At 36.3% G+C, this 13286-nt stretch overlaps 1 long non-coding RNA gene across 1 annotated transcript in view; it reads right to left on the reverse strand.

Annotated features, from left to right (window-relative positions):
• Positions 1-13286, reverse strand: part of LOC119894852 — a 39383-nt gene continuing 26097 nt past the window's right edge. Inside the window, exons 2-3 of the long non-coding RNA XR_005442986.1 lie at positions 471-654; positions 1-342 (exon numbers count right to left, since the gene is read on the reverse strand). This is a non-coding gene — a long non-coding RNA (uncharacterized LOC119894852). The remainder of the gene's footprint in view (positions 343-470; positions 655-13286) is intronic.

Here is a 13286-nt window from a genome sequence, read left to right on the forward strand (position 1 = left end):
ACAAACATCCTTGTTCATGATTCACGTGGGACCGATTTTTAGGTCGGAATATCCGGAATTCCAGATTAATGCGGAAAAATCACATCCCTGGTAGTTTTCAGCCCTAGTTTGGTCCTGTATTCACTGGCCTTTAAGCCCTAGTTTGGTCCTGTATTCATACAGCCCTAGAGTCTTATGTGGCACACTTCAGCAGGATGGGGCTGTACCTCAGTCTGGACCATATGTTGGCGGTGCAGCTGGAGGTCGAAGACACAGCCGTACAGGTCGATGGTTCCTTTGGAGTCCAGCTGCTGCAGAACCCGATCCAAGGCGATGAAGGTCCCTGTACGGCCAACACCAGCACTAAACACACACAGAGTCAGCTTTAAAGAGCAAATCCTCACATTGGAGAGAAAAATTAAAAATCATTTTAGCTCTTTAGATTCGGTTTCCTCTCAGCCAATCAAACGTCCACACACGCTCTGTCCTACCTGCAGTGTACGATGGTGGCTCCGGTGGTGGGTGATCGGTCCACGTAGTCCCGGGACCATCCTGACAAACTGGATCAGGAACTGAGATAAAGAGCAGGTACCGATGCTCTGACAGCATCTGAATGACCAGGTCACTGTAGGACAGAGGCTCTCGGTCTGCACGCCAGTACTGATCACACTTCACCTGCAACACAACGACCAGCGTCTGTTTTACTACTTCACTTTCGGCTCTAGGAACTTTTGATAAGCATTTCTCACTATTATCTTTAATAATTTCATCAAAAATTTAATCAACAGATTCAATCAATGATAAAAATAGCAGCAGCCCTTGTTAATGACTTTTACTTTTCAGTAGTATATTTTCTAGAGCTAGAACGATTAGTTAATTGATTAGTTAATTGACAGAAAAACAATATTCTTTAGTTTTAACTTCATTGGTGAGGATTTGCTGCTTTCCTTTGTCTTGACGATATGGTCATCTTCTCGTATGTGACAGGTGCAGTCTTTCGTGACACTATTATTTTACAAGACACCAGATGGTGGTTATTTTACAAGCATGGACGAGGTAGAGCAACACAAGGAGGAGACACAAGTGCAGATGTCAACGTACTGCTGATAGCGAAAGTCAGCAGAGCAGACACATACAGAGAGACAGGAAGAGGAGGGGCCAGCAGGTGTTTTTACAGTAAGTAACCATAGGTAGGGCTGCACAATTAATTGAATATTGATCGCAATTACGATTTTAGCTTCCCGCAATTAAATGAACATGATCGACGCCGATATTGCCTTTAAATGCGTGCTCTGCTCATGGAAAACTCTGCATATCAAATCCAGCAGTACATAAACTTTACACAAGTCCGCACGTGTCCACTGCGCCGCGGCTGCTGGAGCTGGTTGTGGCCCTTCTAGTCAATGTTTGGGAGTCAAACAGACACAGCGCGTCCCACAAGCAGCTCTCGGTTCTGCGAAGAATACGCAAGTCTATTGTTGACAGAAGCCATGTCAAGCTGCACAGAGCAGATCGAACTGAACAGGGAGATTTTCAAAATAAAAACACCCTGTGTATACTTCCGATCATAAATTAATAAAATACACAGTTCAAACCGACACAAAAAGAAAAGATTTAACTAGTTAATCATAAAACCAGCACAAAAACCAAGCACTGACTACTAAATCAAAAAAAATCTAAACATCAGCAAAATCACGCAGGCAAAACGTGAAAAAATCTGAGTTTAAAGTCAGTATTCTGAGATTATTCGTATCAGAGTTCTGAGTTTAGTGTCAGTGTTCTGAGTTTAGTAACAGAGATCTGAGATTAAAGTCAGAGTTCTGAGTTTAGTGTCAGTAGTGTCAGAGTTCTGAGATTAAAGTCAGAGTTCTGAGTTTAGTGTCAGCATTCTAAATTTAGTGTCAGAGTTCTGACATTAAAGTCAGAGTTCTGAGTTTAGTGTCAGCATTCTAAATTTAGTGTCAGTATTCTGAGATTAAAGTCAGAGTTCTGAGATTAAAGTCAGCATTCTAAGAAAGTGTCAGTAGTGTCAGAGTTCTGAGTTTAGTGTCAGTAGTGTCAGAGTTCTGAGATTAAAGTCAGCATTCTAAATTTAGTGTCCGTACTGTCAGCATTCTGAGATTAAAGTCAGAGTTCTGAGTTTAGTGTCAGAGTTCTGAGATTAAAGTCAGCATTGTAAATTTAGTGTCCGTACTGTCAGCATTCTGAGATTAAAGTCAGCATTGTAAATTTAGTGTCAGTATTCTGAGATTAAAGTCAGCAATCTGAGTTTAGTGTCAGTATTCTGAGATTAAAGTCAGCATTCTAAATTTAGTGTCCGTAGTGTCAGAGTTCCGAGATTAAAGTCAGCAATCTGAGTTTAGTGACAGTATTCTGAGATTAAAGTCAGCATTCTAAATTTAGTGTCAGTAGTAACAGAGTTCTGAGATGAAAGTCAGCATTCTGAGTTTAGTGTCAGCATTCTGAGATTAAAGTCAGCATTCTAAATTTAGTGTCCGTACTGTCAGCATTCTGAGATTAAAGTCAGAGTTCTGAGTTTAGTGTCAGTAATGTAAGAGTTCTGAGATGAAAGTCAGCATTCTGAGTTTAGTGTCAGAGTTCTGAGATCAAAGTCAGAATTCTGAGTTTAGTGTCACTATTGTGAGATTACAGTCAGCAATCTGAGTTTAGTGACAGTATTCTGAGATTAAAGTCAGCATTCTGAGTTTAGTGTCAGAGTTCTGAGATTTAAGTCAGCATTCTAAATTTAGTGTCAGAGTTCTGAGATTAAAGTCAGCATTCTGAGTTTAGTGTCAGTAATGTCAGAGTTCTGAGATGAAAGTCAATATTCCAAATTTAGTGTCAACATTCTGAGATTAAAGTCAGCAATCTGAGTTTAGTGTAAGTATTCTGAGATTAAAGTCAGCAATCTGAGTTTAGTGTCAGTAGTGTCAGAGTTCTGAGATTAAAGTCAGCAATTTGAGTTTAGTGTAAGAGTTCTGAGATTAAAGTCAACATTCTAAATTTAGTGTCAGAGTTCTGAGTTTAGTGTCAGTAGTGTCAGAGTTCTGAGATTAAAGTCAGCATTCTAAATTTAGTGTCCGTACTGTCAGCATTCTTAGATTAAAGTCAGCAGTTCTGAGATTAACTTTATTCTGAGAATGCTGACACTAAATTTAGAATGCTGACTTTAATCTCAGAATACTGACACTAAACTCAGAATGCTGACTTTCATCTCAGAACTCTGACACTACTGACAATTTCTTAGAATGCTGACTTTAATCTCAGAATTCTGAAACTACTGAAACTAAATTTAGAATGCTGACTTAAATCTCAGAACTTTGACACTACTGACCCTTTCTTAGAATGCTGACTTTAATCTCAGAATTCTGACACTACTGACACAAAATTTAGAATGCTGACTTTCATCTCAGAACTCTGACACTACTGACACTAAATTTAGAATGCTGACTTTCATCTCAGAATGCCGACACTACGGACACTAAACTCAGAATGCTGACTTTAATCTCAGAATGCTGACACTACTGACACTAAATTTAGAATGCTGACTTTAATCTCAGAATTCTGACACTACTGACACTTTCATAGAATGCTGACTTTCATCTCAGAATGCTGACACTAAACTTAGAATGCTGACTTTAATCTCAGAATGCTGACACTAAATTTAGAATGCTGACTTTAATCTCAGAATGCTGACACTACTGACACTAAACTTAGAATGCTGACTTTAATCTCAGAATGCTGACACTAAACTTAGAATGCTGACTTTAATCTAAGAATGCTGACACTACTGACACTAAACGTAGAATGCTGACACTACTGACACTAAATTTAGAATGCTGACTTTAATCTCAGAATGCTGACACTAAACTTAGAATGCTGACTTTAATCTAAGAATGCTGACACTACTGACACTAAACGTAGAATGCTGACTTTAATCTCAGAATACTGACACTAAACTCAGAACTCGGACACTACTGACACTTTCTTAGAATGCTGACTTTCATCTCAGAATTCTGACACTACTGAAACTAAATTTAGAATGCTGACTTTCATCTCAGAACTCTGACACTACTGACACTAAATTTAGAATGCTGACTAATCTCAGAACTCTGACACTACTGACACTTTCTTAGAATGCTGACTTTCATCTCAGAATTCTGACACTACTGAAACTAAATTTAGAATGCTGACTTTAATCTCAGAACTCTGACACTACTGACACTAAATTTAGAATGCTGACTTTCATCTCAGAATGCCGACACTACGGACACTAAACTCAGAATGCTGACTTTAATCTCAGAATGCTGACACTACTGACACTAAATTTAGAATGCTGACTTTAATCTCAGAATTCTGACACTACTGACACTTTCATAGAATGCTGACTTTCATCTCAGAATGCTGACACTACTGAAACTAAATTTAGAATGCTGACTTTCATCTCAGAATTCTGACACTACTGACACTAAATTTAGAATGCTGACTAATCTCAGAACTTTGACACTACTGACACTTTCTTAGAATGCTGACTTTAATCTCAGAATTCTGACACTACTGACACAAAATTTAGAATGCTGACTTTCATCTCAGAACTCTGACACTACTGACACTAAATTTAGAATGCTGACTTTCATCTCAGAATGCCGACACTACGGACACTAAACTCAGAATGCTGACTTTAATCTCAGAATGCTGACACTACTGACACTAAATTTAGAATGCTGACTTTAATCTCAGAATTCTGACACTACTGACACTTTCATAGAATGCTGACTTTCATCTCAGAATGCTGACACTAAACTTAGAATGCTGACTTTAATCTCAGAATGCTGACACTAAATTTAGAATGCTGACTTTAATCTCAGAATGCTGACACTACTGACACTAAACTTAGAATGCTGACTTTAATCTCAGAATGCTGACACTAAACTTAGAATGCTGACTTTAATCTAAGAATGCTGACACTACTGACACTAAACGTAGAATGCTGACACTACTGACACTAAATTTAGAATGCTGACTTTAATCTCAGAATGCTGACACTAAACTTAGAATGCTGACTTTAATCTAAGAATGCTGACACTACTGACACTAAACGTAGAATGCTGACTTTAATCTCAGAATACTGACACTAAACTCAGAATGCTGACACTACTGACACTAAATTTAGAATGCTGACTAATCTCAGAACTCGGACACTACTGACACTTTCTTAGAATGCTGACTTTCATCTCAGAATTCTGACACTACTGAAACTAAATTTAGAATGCTGACTTTCATCTCAGAATTCTGACACTACTGACACTAAATTTAGAATGCTGACTAATCTCAGAACTCTGACACTACTGACACTTTCTTAGAATGCTGACTTTCATCTCAGAATTCTGACACTACTGAAACTAAATTTAGAATGCTGACTTTAATCTCAGAATTCTGACACTACTGACACTTTCTTAGAATGCTGACTTTCATCTCAGAATGCTGACACTAAACTTAGAATGCTGACTTTAATCTCAGAATGCTGACACTAAATTTAGAATGCTGACTTTAATCTCAGAATGCTGACACTACTGACACTAAACGTAGAATGCTGACTTTAATCTCAGAACTCTGACACTACTGAAACTAAACTCAAAATGCTGACACTAAATTTAGAATGCTGACTTTAATCTCAGAATGCTGACACTACTGACACTAAATTTAGAATGCTGACTTTCATCTCACAATACTGACACTACTGACACCAAACGTAGAATGCTGACTTTCATCTCAGAATGCCGACACTACGGACACTAAATTTAGAATGCTGACTTTAATCTCAGAAAACTGACACTAAACTCAGAATGCTGACACTACTGACACTAAATTTAGAATGCTGACTAATCTCAGAATTCTGAAACTACTGAAACTAAATTTAGAATGCTGACTTTCATCTCAGAATTCTGAAACTACTGAAACTAAATTTAGAATGCTGACTTTAATCTCAGAACTCTGACACTACTGACACTTTCTTAGAATGATGACTTTCATCTCAGAATGCTGACACTAAACTTAGAATGCTGACTTTAATCTCAGAATGCTGACACTAAACTTAGAATGCTGACTTTAATCTCAGAATGCTGACACTAAATTTAGAATGCTGACTTTAATCTCAGAATGCTGACACTAAATTTAGAATGCTGACTTTCATCTCAGAATGCTGACACTGCGGACACTAAATTTAGAATGCTGACTTTCATCTCACAATACTGACACTACTGACACCAAACGTAGAATGCTGACTTTCATCTCAGAATGCCGACACTACGGACACTAAATTTAGAATGCTGACTTTCATCTCAGAATGCTGACACTAAACTTAGAATGCTGACTTTAATCTCAGAATGCTGACACTACTGAAACCAAACTTAGAATGCTGACTTTGATCTCAGAATGCTGACACTACTGACACTAAATTTAGAATGCTGACTTTCATCTCAGAATGCTGACACTAAACTTAGAATGCTGACTTTAATCTCAGAATGCTGACACTACTGACACTAAATTTAGAATGCTGACTTTAATCTCAGAATGCTGACACTAAACTTAGAATGCTGACTTTAATCTCAGAATGCTGACACTACTGACACCAAACTTAGAATGCTGACTTTCATCTCAGAATACTGACACTACTGACAATAAATTTAGAATGCTGACTTTAATCTCAGAAAACTGACACTAAACTCAGAATGCTGACACTACTGACACTAAATTTAGAATGCTGACTAATCTCAGAATTCTGAAACTACTGAAACTAAATTTAGAATGCTGACTTTCATCTCAGAATTCTGAAACTACTGAAACTAAATTTAGAATGCTGACTTTAATCTCAGAACTCTGACACTACTGACACTTTCTTAGAATGATGACTTTCATCTCAGAATGCTGACACTAAACTTAGAATGCTGACTTTAATCTCAGAATGCTGACACTAAACTTAGAATGCTGACTTTAATCTCAGAATGCTGACACTAAATTTAGAATGCTGACTTTAATCTCAGAATGCTGACACTAAATTTAGAATGCTGACTTTCATCTCAGAATGCTGACACTGCGGACACTAAATTTAGAATGCTGACTTTAATCTCAGAATGCTAACACTAAACTTAGAATGCTGACTTTCATCTCAGAATTCTGACACTACTGAAACTAAATTTAGAATGCTGACTTTCATCTCAGAACTCTGACACTACTGACACTAAATGTAGAATGCTGACTTTAATCTCACAATACTGACACTAAACTCAGAATGCTGACACTACTGACACTAAATTTAGAATGCTGACTTTAATTTCAGAATGCTGACACTAAATTTAGAATGCTGACTTTAATCTCAGAATGCTGACACTAAACGTAGAATGCTGACTTTAATCTCAGAACTCTGACACTACTGACACTAAATTTAGAATGCTGACTTTAATCTCACAATACTGACACTACTGACACTAAACTCAGAATGCTGACACTACTGACAACAAAATTAGAATGCTGACTTTCATCTCAGAATGCTCACACTACGGACACTAAATTTAGAATGCTGACTTTCATCTCAGAAGTCTGACACTACTGAAACAAAATTTAGAATGCTCTCTTTAATCTAAGAATACTGACACTAAACTCAGAATGCTGACTTTAATCTCAGAATGCTGGCACTAAACTCAGAATACTGACACTAAACTCAGAATTGACACTAATTTTAGAATGCTGACTTTCATCTCAGAATGCTGACACTACTGACACTAAATTTAGAATGATGACTTTAATCTCAGAATACTGACACTAAACTCAGAATGCTGACTTTAATCTCAGAATGCTGACACTACTGACACTTTCTTAGAATGCTGACTTTAATATCAGAATACTGACACTACTGACACTTTCTTAGAATGCTGACTTTAATCTCAGAATACTGACACTACTGACACTAAATTTAGAATGCTGACTTTAATCTCAGAATTCTGACAGTAAATTTAGAATGCTGACTTTAATCTCAGATCTTTGACACTAAATTTAGAATGCTGACTTTAATCTCAGAATGCTGACACTAAATTTAGAATGCTGACTTTAATCTCAGAATTCTGAAACTACTGACACTAAATTTAGAATGCTGACTTTAATCTCAGAATGCTGACACTACTGACACTAAACTCAGAAGGCTGACTTTAATCTCAGAATACTGACAGTAAATTTAGAATGCTGACTTTAATCTCAGAACTCTGATACTACTGACACTTTCTTAGAATGCTGACTTTAATCTCAGAATGCTGACATTAAACTCAGAATGCTGACACTAAACTTAGAATGCTGACACTAAACTTAGAATGCTGACACTAAATTTAGAATGCTGACTTTCATCTCAGAATGCTGACACTACTGACACTAAATTTAGAATGCTGACTTTAATCTCAGAACTCTGACACTAAACTTAGAATCCTGACTTTAATCTCAGAATGCTGACACATAATGTAGAATGCTGACTTTAATCTCAGAATTCTGACACTAAACTCAGAATGCTGACTTTCATCTCAGAACTCTGACACTACTGACACTTTCAAGAATGCTGACTTTAATCTCAGAATTCTGAAACTACTGAAACTAAATTTAGAATGCTGACTTTAATCTCAGAACTCTGACACTACTGACACTTTCTTAGAATGCTGACTTTCATCTCAGAATGCTGACACTACCGACACTAAATTTAGAATGCTGGCTTTCATCTCAGAATGCTGACACTACTGACACTTTCTTAGAATGCTGACTTTAATCTCAGAACTCTGACACTAAACTTAGAATCCTGACTTTAATCTCAGAATGCTGACACATAATGTAGAATGCTGACTTTAATCTCAGAATTCTGACACTAAACTCAGAATGCTGACTTTCATCTCAGAACTCTGACACTACTGACACTTTCAAGAATGCTGACTTTAATCTCAGAATTCTGAAACTACTGAAACTAAATTTAGAATGCTGACTTTAATCTCAGAACTCTGACACTACTGACACTTTCTTAGAATGCTGACTTTCATCTCAGAATGCTGACACTACCGACACTAAATTTAGAATGCTGGCTTTCATCTCAGAATGCTGACACTACTGACACTTTCTTAGACTGCTGACATTAATCTCAGAATGCTGACATTAAACTCAGAATGCTGACACTACTGACACTTTCTTAGACTGCTGACATTAATCTCAGAATGCTGACATTAAACTCAGAATGCTGACACTAAAATCAGAATGCTGACTTTAATCTCAGAACTCTGACACGACTGATAATTTCTTAGAATGCTGACTTTCATCTCAGAATGCTGACACTACTGACACTAAATTTAGAATGCTGACTTTCATCTCACAATACTGGCACTACTGACACCAAACTCAGAATGCTGACACTACTGACAACAAAATTAGAATGCTGACTTTCATCTCAGAATTCTGATACTACTGACACTTTCTTAGACTGCTGACATTAATCTCAGAATGCTGACATTAAACTCAGAATACTGACACTAAAATCAGAATGCTGACTTTAATCTCAGAACTCTGACACGACTGACAATTTCTTAGAATGCTTACTTTCATCTCAGAAGTCTGACACTACTGAAACAAAATTTAGAATGCTCTCTTTAATCTAAGAATACTGACACTAAACTCAGAATGCTGACTTTAATCTCAGAATGCTGGCACTAAACTCAGAATACTGACACTAAACTCAGAATTGACACTAAATTTAGAATGCTGACTTTCATCTCAGAATGCTGACACTACTGACACTAAATTTAGAATGATGACTTTAATCTCAGAATACTGACACTAAACTCAGAATGCTGACTTTAATCTCAGAATGCTGACACTACTGACACTAAATTTAGAATGCTGACTTTAATCTCAGAATTCTGAAACTACTGACACTAAATTTAGAATGCTGACTTTAATCTCAGAATTCTGACACTAAATTTAGAATGCTGACTTTCATCTCAGATCTCTGACACTAAATTTAGAATGCTGACTTTAATCTCAGAATGCTGACACTAAATTTAGAATGCTGACTTTAATCTCAGAATACTGACACTACTGACACTAATTTAAAATGCTGACCTTAATCTCAGAATTCTGAAACTACTGACACTAAATTTAGAATGCTGACTTTCATCTCAGAATTCTGACAGTAAATTTAGAATGCTGACTTTAATCTCAGAACTCTGATATTACTGACACTTTCTTAGAATGCTGACTTTAATCTCAAAATGCTGACATTAAACTAAGAACTCTGACGTTAATCTCAGAACTCTGACACTACTGACACTAAACTCAGAATGCTGACATTAAACTCAGAATGCTGACACTAAACTTAGAATGCTGACTTTCATCTCAGAATGCTGACACTGCGGACACTAAATTTAGAATGCTGACTTTAATCTCAGAATGCTAACACTAAACTTAGAATGCTGACTTTCATCTCAGAATGCTGACACTACTGACACTAAACGTAGAATGCTGACTTTAATCTCAGAACTCTGACACTACTGATACTAAACTCAAAATGCTGACACTACTGACACTAAACGTAGAATGCTGACTTTAATCTCACAATACTGACACTACTGACACTAAACTCAGAATGCTGACACTACTGACACTAAATTTAGAATGCTGACTTTAATCTCAGAATGCTGACACTACTGACACCAAACGTAGAATGCTGACTTTAATCTCAGAATGCTGACACTACTGACACCAAACGTAGAATGCTGACTTTAATCTCAGAATGCTGACACTACTGACACTAAATTTAGAATGCTGACTTTAATCTCAGAATGCTGACACTACTGACACTAAATTTAGAATGCTGACTTTAATCTCACAATACTGACACTACTGACACTAAACTCAGAATGCTGACACTACTGACAACAAAATTAGAATGCTGACTTTCATCTCAGAATGCTCACACTACGGACACTAAATTTAGAATGCTGACTTTCATCTCAGAAGTCTGACACTACTGAAATAAAATTTAGAATGCTCTCTTTAATCTAAGAATACTGACACTAAACTCAGAATTGACACTAAATTTAGAATGCTGACTTTCATCTCAGAATGCTGACACTACTGACACTAAATTTAGAATGATGACTTTAATCTCAGAATACTGACACTAAACTCAGAATGCTGACTTTAATCTCAGAATGCTGACACTACTGACACTAAATTTAGAATGCTGACTTTAATCTCAGAATTCTGAAACTACTGACACTAAATTTAGAATGCTGACTTTAATCTCAGAATTCTGACACTAAATTTAGAATGCTGACTTTAATCTCAGATCTCTGACACTAAATTTAGAATGCTGAGTTTAATCTCAGAATGCTGACACTAAATTTAGAATGCTGACTTTCATCTCAGATCTTTGACACTAAATTTAGAATGCTGACTTTAATCTCAGAATGCTGACACTAAATTTAGAATGCTGACTTTACTCTCAGAATTCTGAAACTACTGACACTAAATTTAGAATGCTGACTTTAATCTCAGAATGCTGACACTACTGACACTAAACTCAGAAGGCTGACTTTAATCTCAGAATACTGACAGTAAATTTAGAATGCTGACTTTAATCTCAGAACTCTGATACTACTGACACTTTCTTAGAATGCTGACTTTAATCTCAGAATGCTGACATTAAACTCAGAATGCTGACACTAAACTTAGAATGCTGACATTCATCTCAGAATGCTGACACTAAATTTAGAATGCTGACTTTCATCTCAGAATGCTGACACTACTGACACTAAATTTAGAATGCTGACTTTAATCTCAGAACTCTGACACTAAACTTAGAATCCTGACTTTAATCTCAGAATGCTGACACATAATGTAGAATGCTGACTTTAATCTCAGAATTCTGACACTAAACTCAGAATGCTGACTTTCATCTCAGAACTCTGACACTACTGACACTTTCAAGAATGCTGACTTTAATCTCAGAATTCTGAAACTACTGAAACTAAATTTAGAATGCTGACTTTAATCTCAGAACTCTGACACTACTGACACTTTCTTAGAATGCTGACTTTCATCTCAGAATGCTGACACTACTGAAACAAAATTTAGAATGCTCTCTTTAATCTAAGAATACTGACACTAAACTCAGAATGCTGACTTTAATCTCAGAATGCTGGCACTAAACTCAGAATACTGACACTAAACTCAGAATTGACACTAAATTTAGAATGCTGACTTTCATCTCAGAATGCTGACACTACTGACACTAAATTAAGAATGATGACTTTAATCTCAGAATACTGACACTAAACTCAGAATGCTGACTTTAATCTCAGAATGCTGACACTACTGACACTAATCTCAGAATACTGACACTACTGACACTAAATTTAGAATGCTGACTTTAATCTCAGAATTCTGAAACTACTGACACTAAATTTAGAATGCTGACTTTAATCTCAGAATTCTGACACTAAATTTAGAATGCTGACTTTCATCTCAGATCTCTGACACTAAATTTAGAATGCTGACTTTAATCTCAGAATACTGACACTACTGACACTAATTTAAAATGCTGACCTTAATCTCAGAATTCTGAAACTACTGACACTAAATTTAGAATGCTGACTTTCATCTCAGAATTCTGACAGTAAATTTAGAATGCTGACTTTAATCTCAAAATGCTGACATTAAACTAAGAACTCTGACGTTAATCTCAGAACTCTGACACTACTGACACTAAACTCAGAATGCTGACATTAAACTCAGAATGCTGACATTAAACTCAGAATGCTGACACTAAACTTAGAATGCTGATTTTAATCTCAGAATGCTGACACTACTGACACTAAATTTAGAATGCTGACTTTCATCTCAGAATGCTGACACTACTGACACTAAATTTAGAATGCTGACTTTAATCTTAGAACTCTGACACTAAACTTAGAATGCTGACTTTAATCTCAGAATGCTGACACATAATGTAGAATGCTGACTTTAATCTCAGAATTCTGAAACTACTGAAACTAAATTTAGAATGCTGACTTTAATCTCAGAATACTGACACTACTGACACTAAATTTAGAATGCTGACTTTAATCTCAGAATACTGACACTACTGACACTAAATTTAGAATGCTGACTTTCATCTCAGAACTCTGAACTACTGACACTAAACTCAGAACTCTGACACTTTCTTAGAATGCTGATTTTAATCTCAGAATGCTGACACTACTGAAACTAAATTTAGAATGCTG

The sequence above is a fragment of the Micropterus salmoides genome, unplaced genomic scaffold (assembly GCF_014851395.1).
Source record: "Micropterus salmoides isolate LMB-PRFRI ecotype aquatic unplaced genomic scaffold, ASM1485139v1 Ms_hic_scaffold_9, whole genome shotgun sequence".
In the NCBI taxonomy this organism is placed as follows: Eukaryota; Metazoa; Chordata; class Actinopteri; order Centrarchiformes; family Centrarchidae; genus Micropterus; species Micropterus salmoides.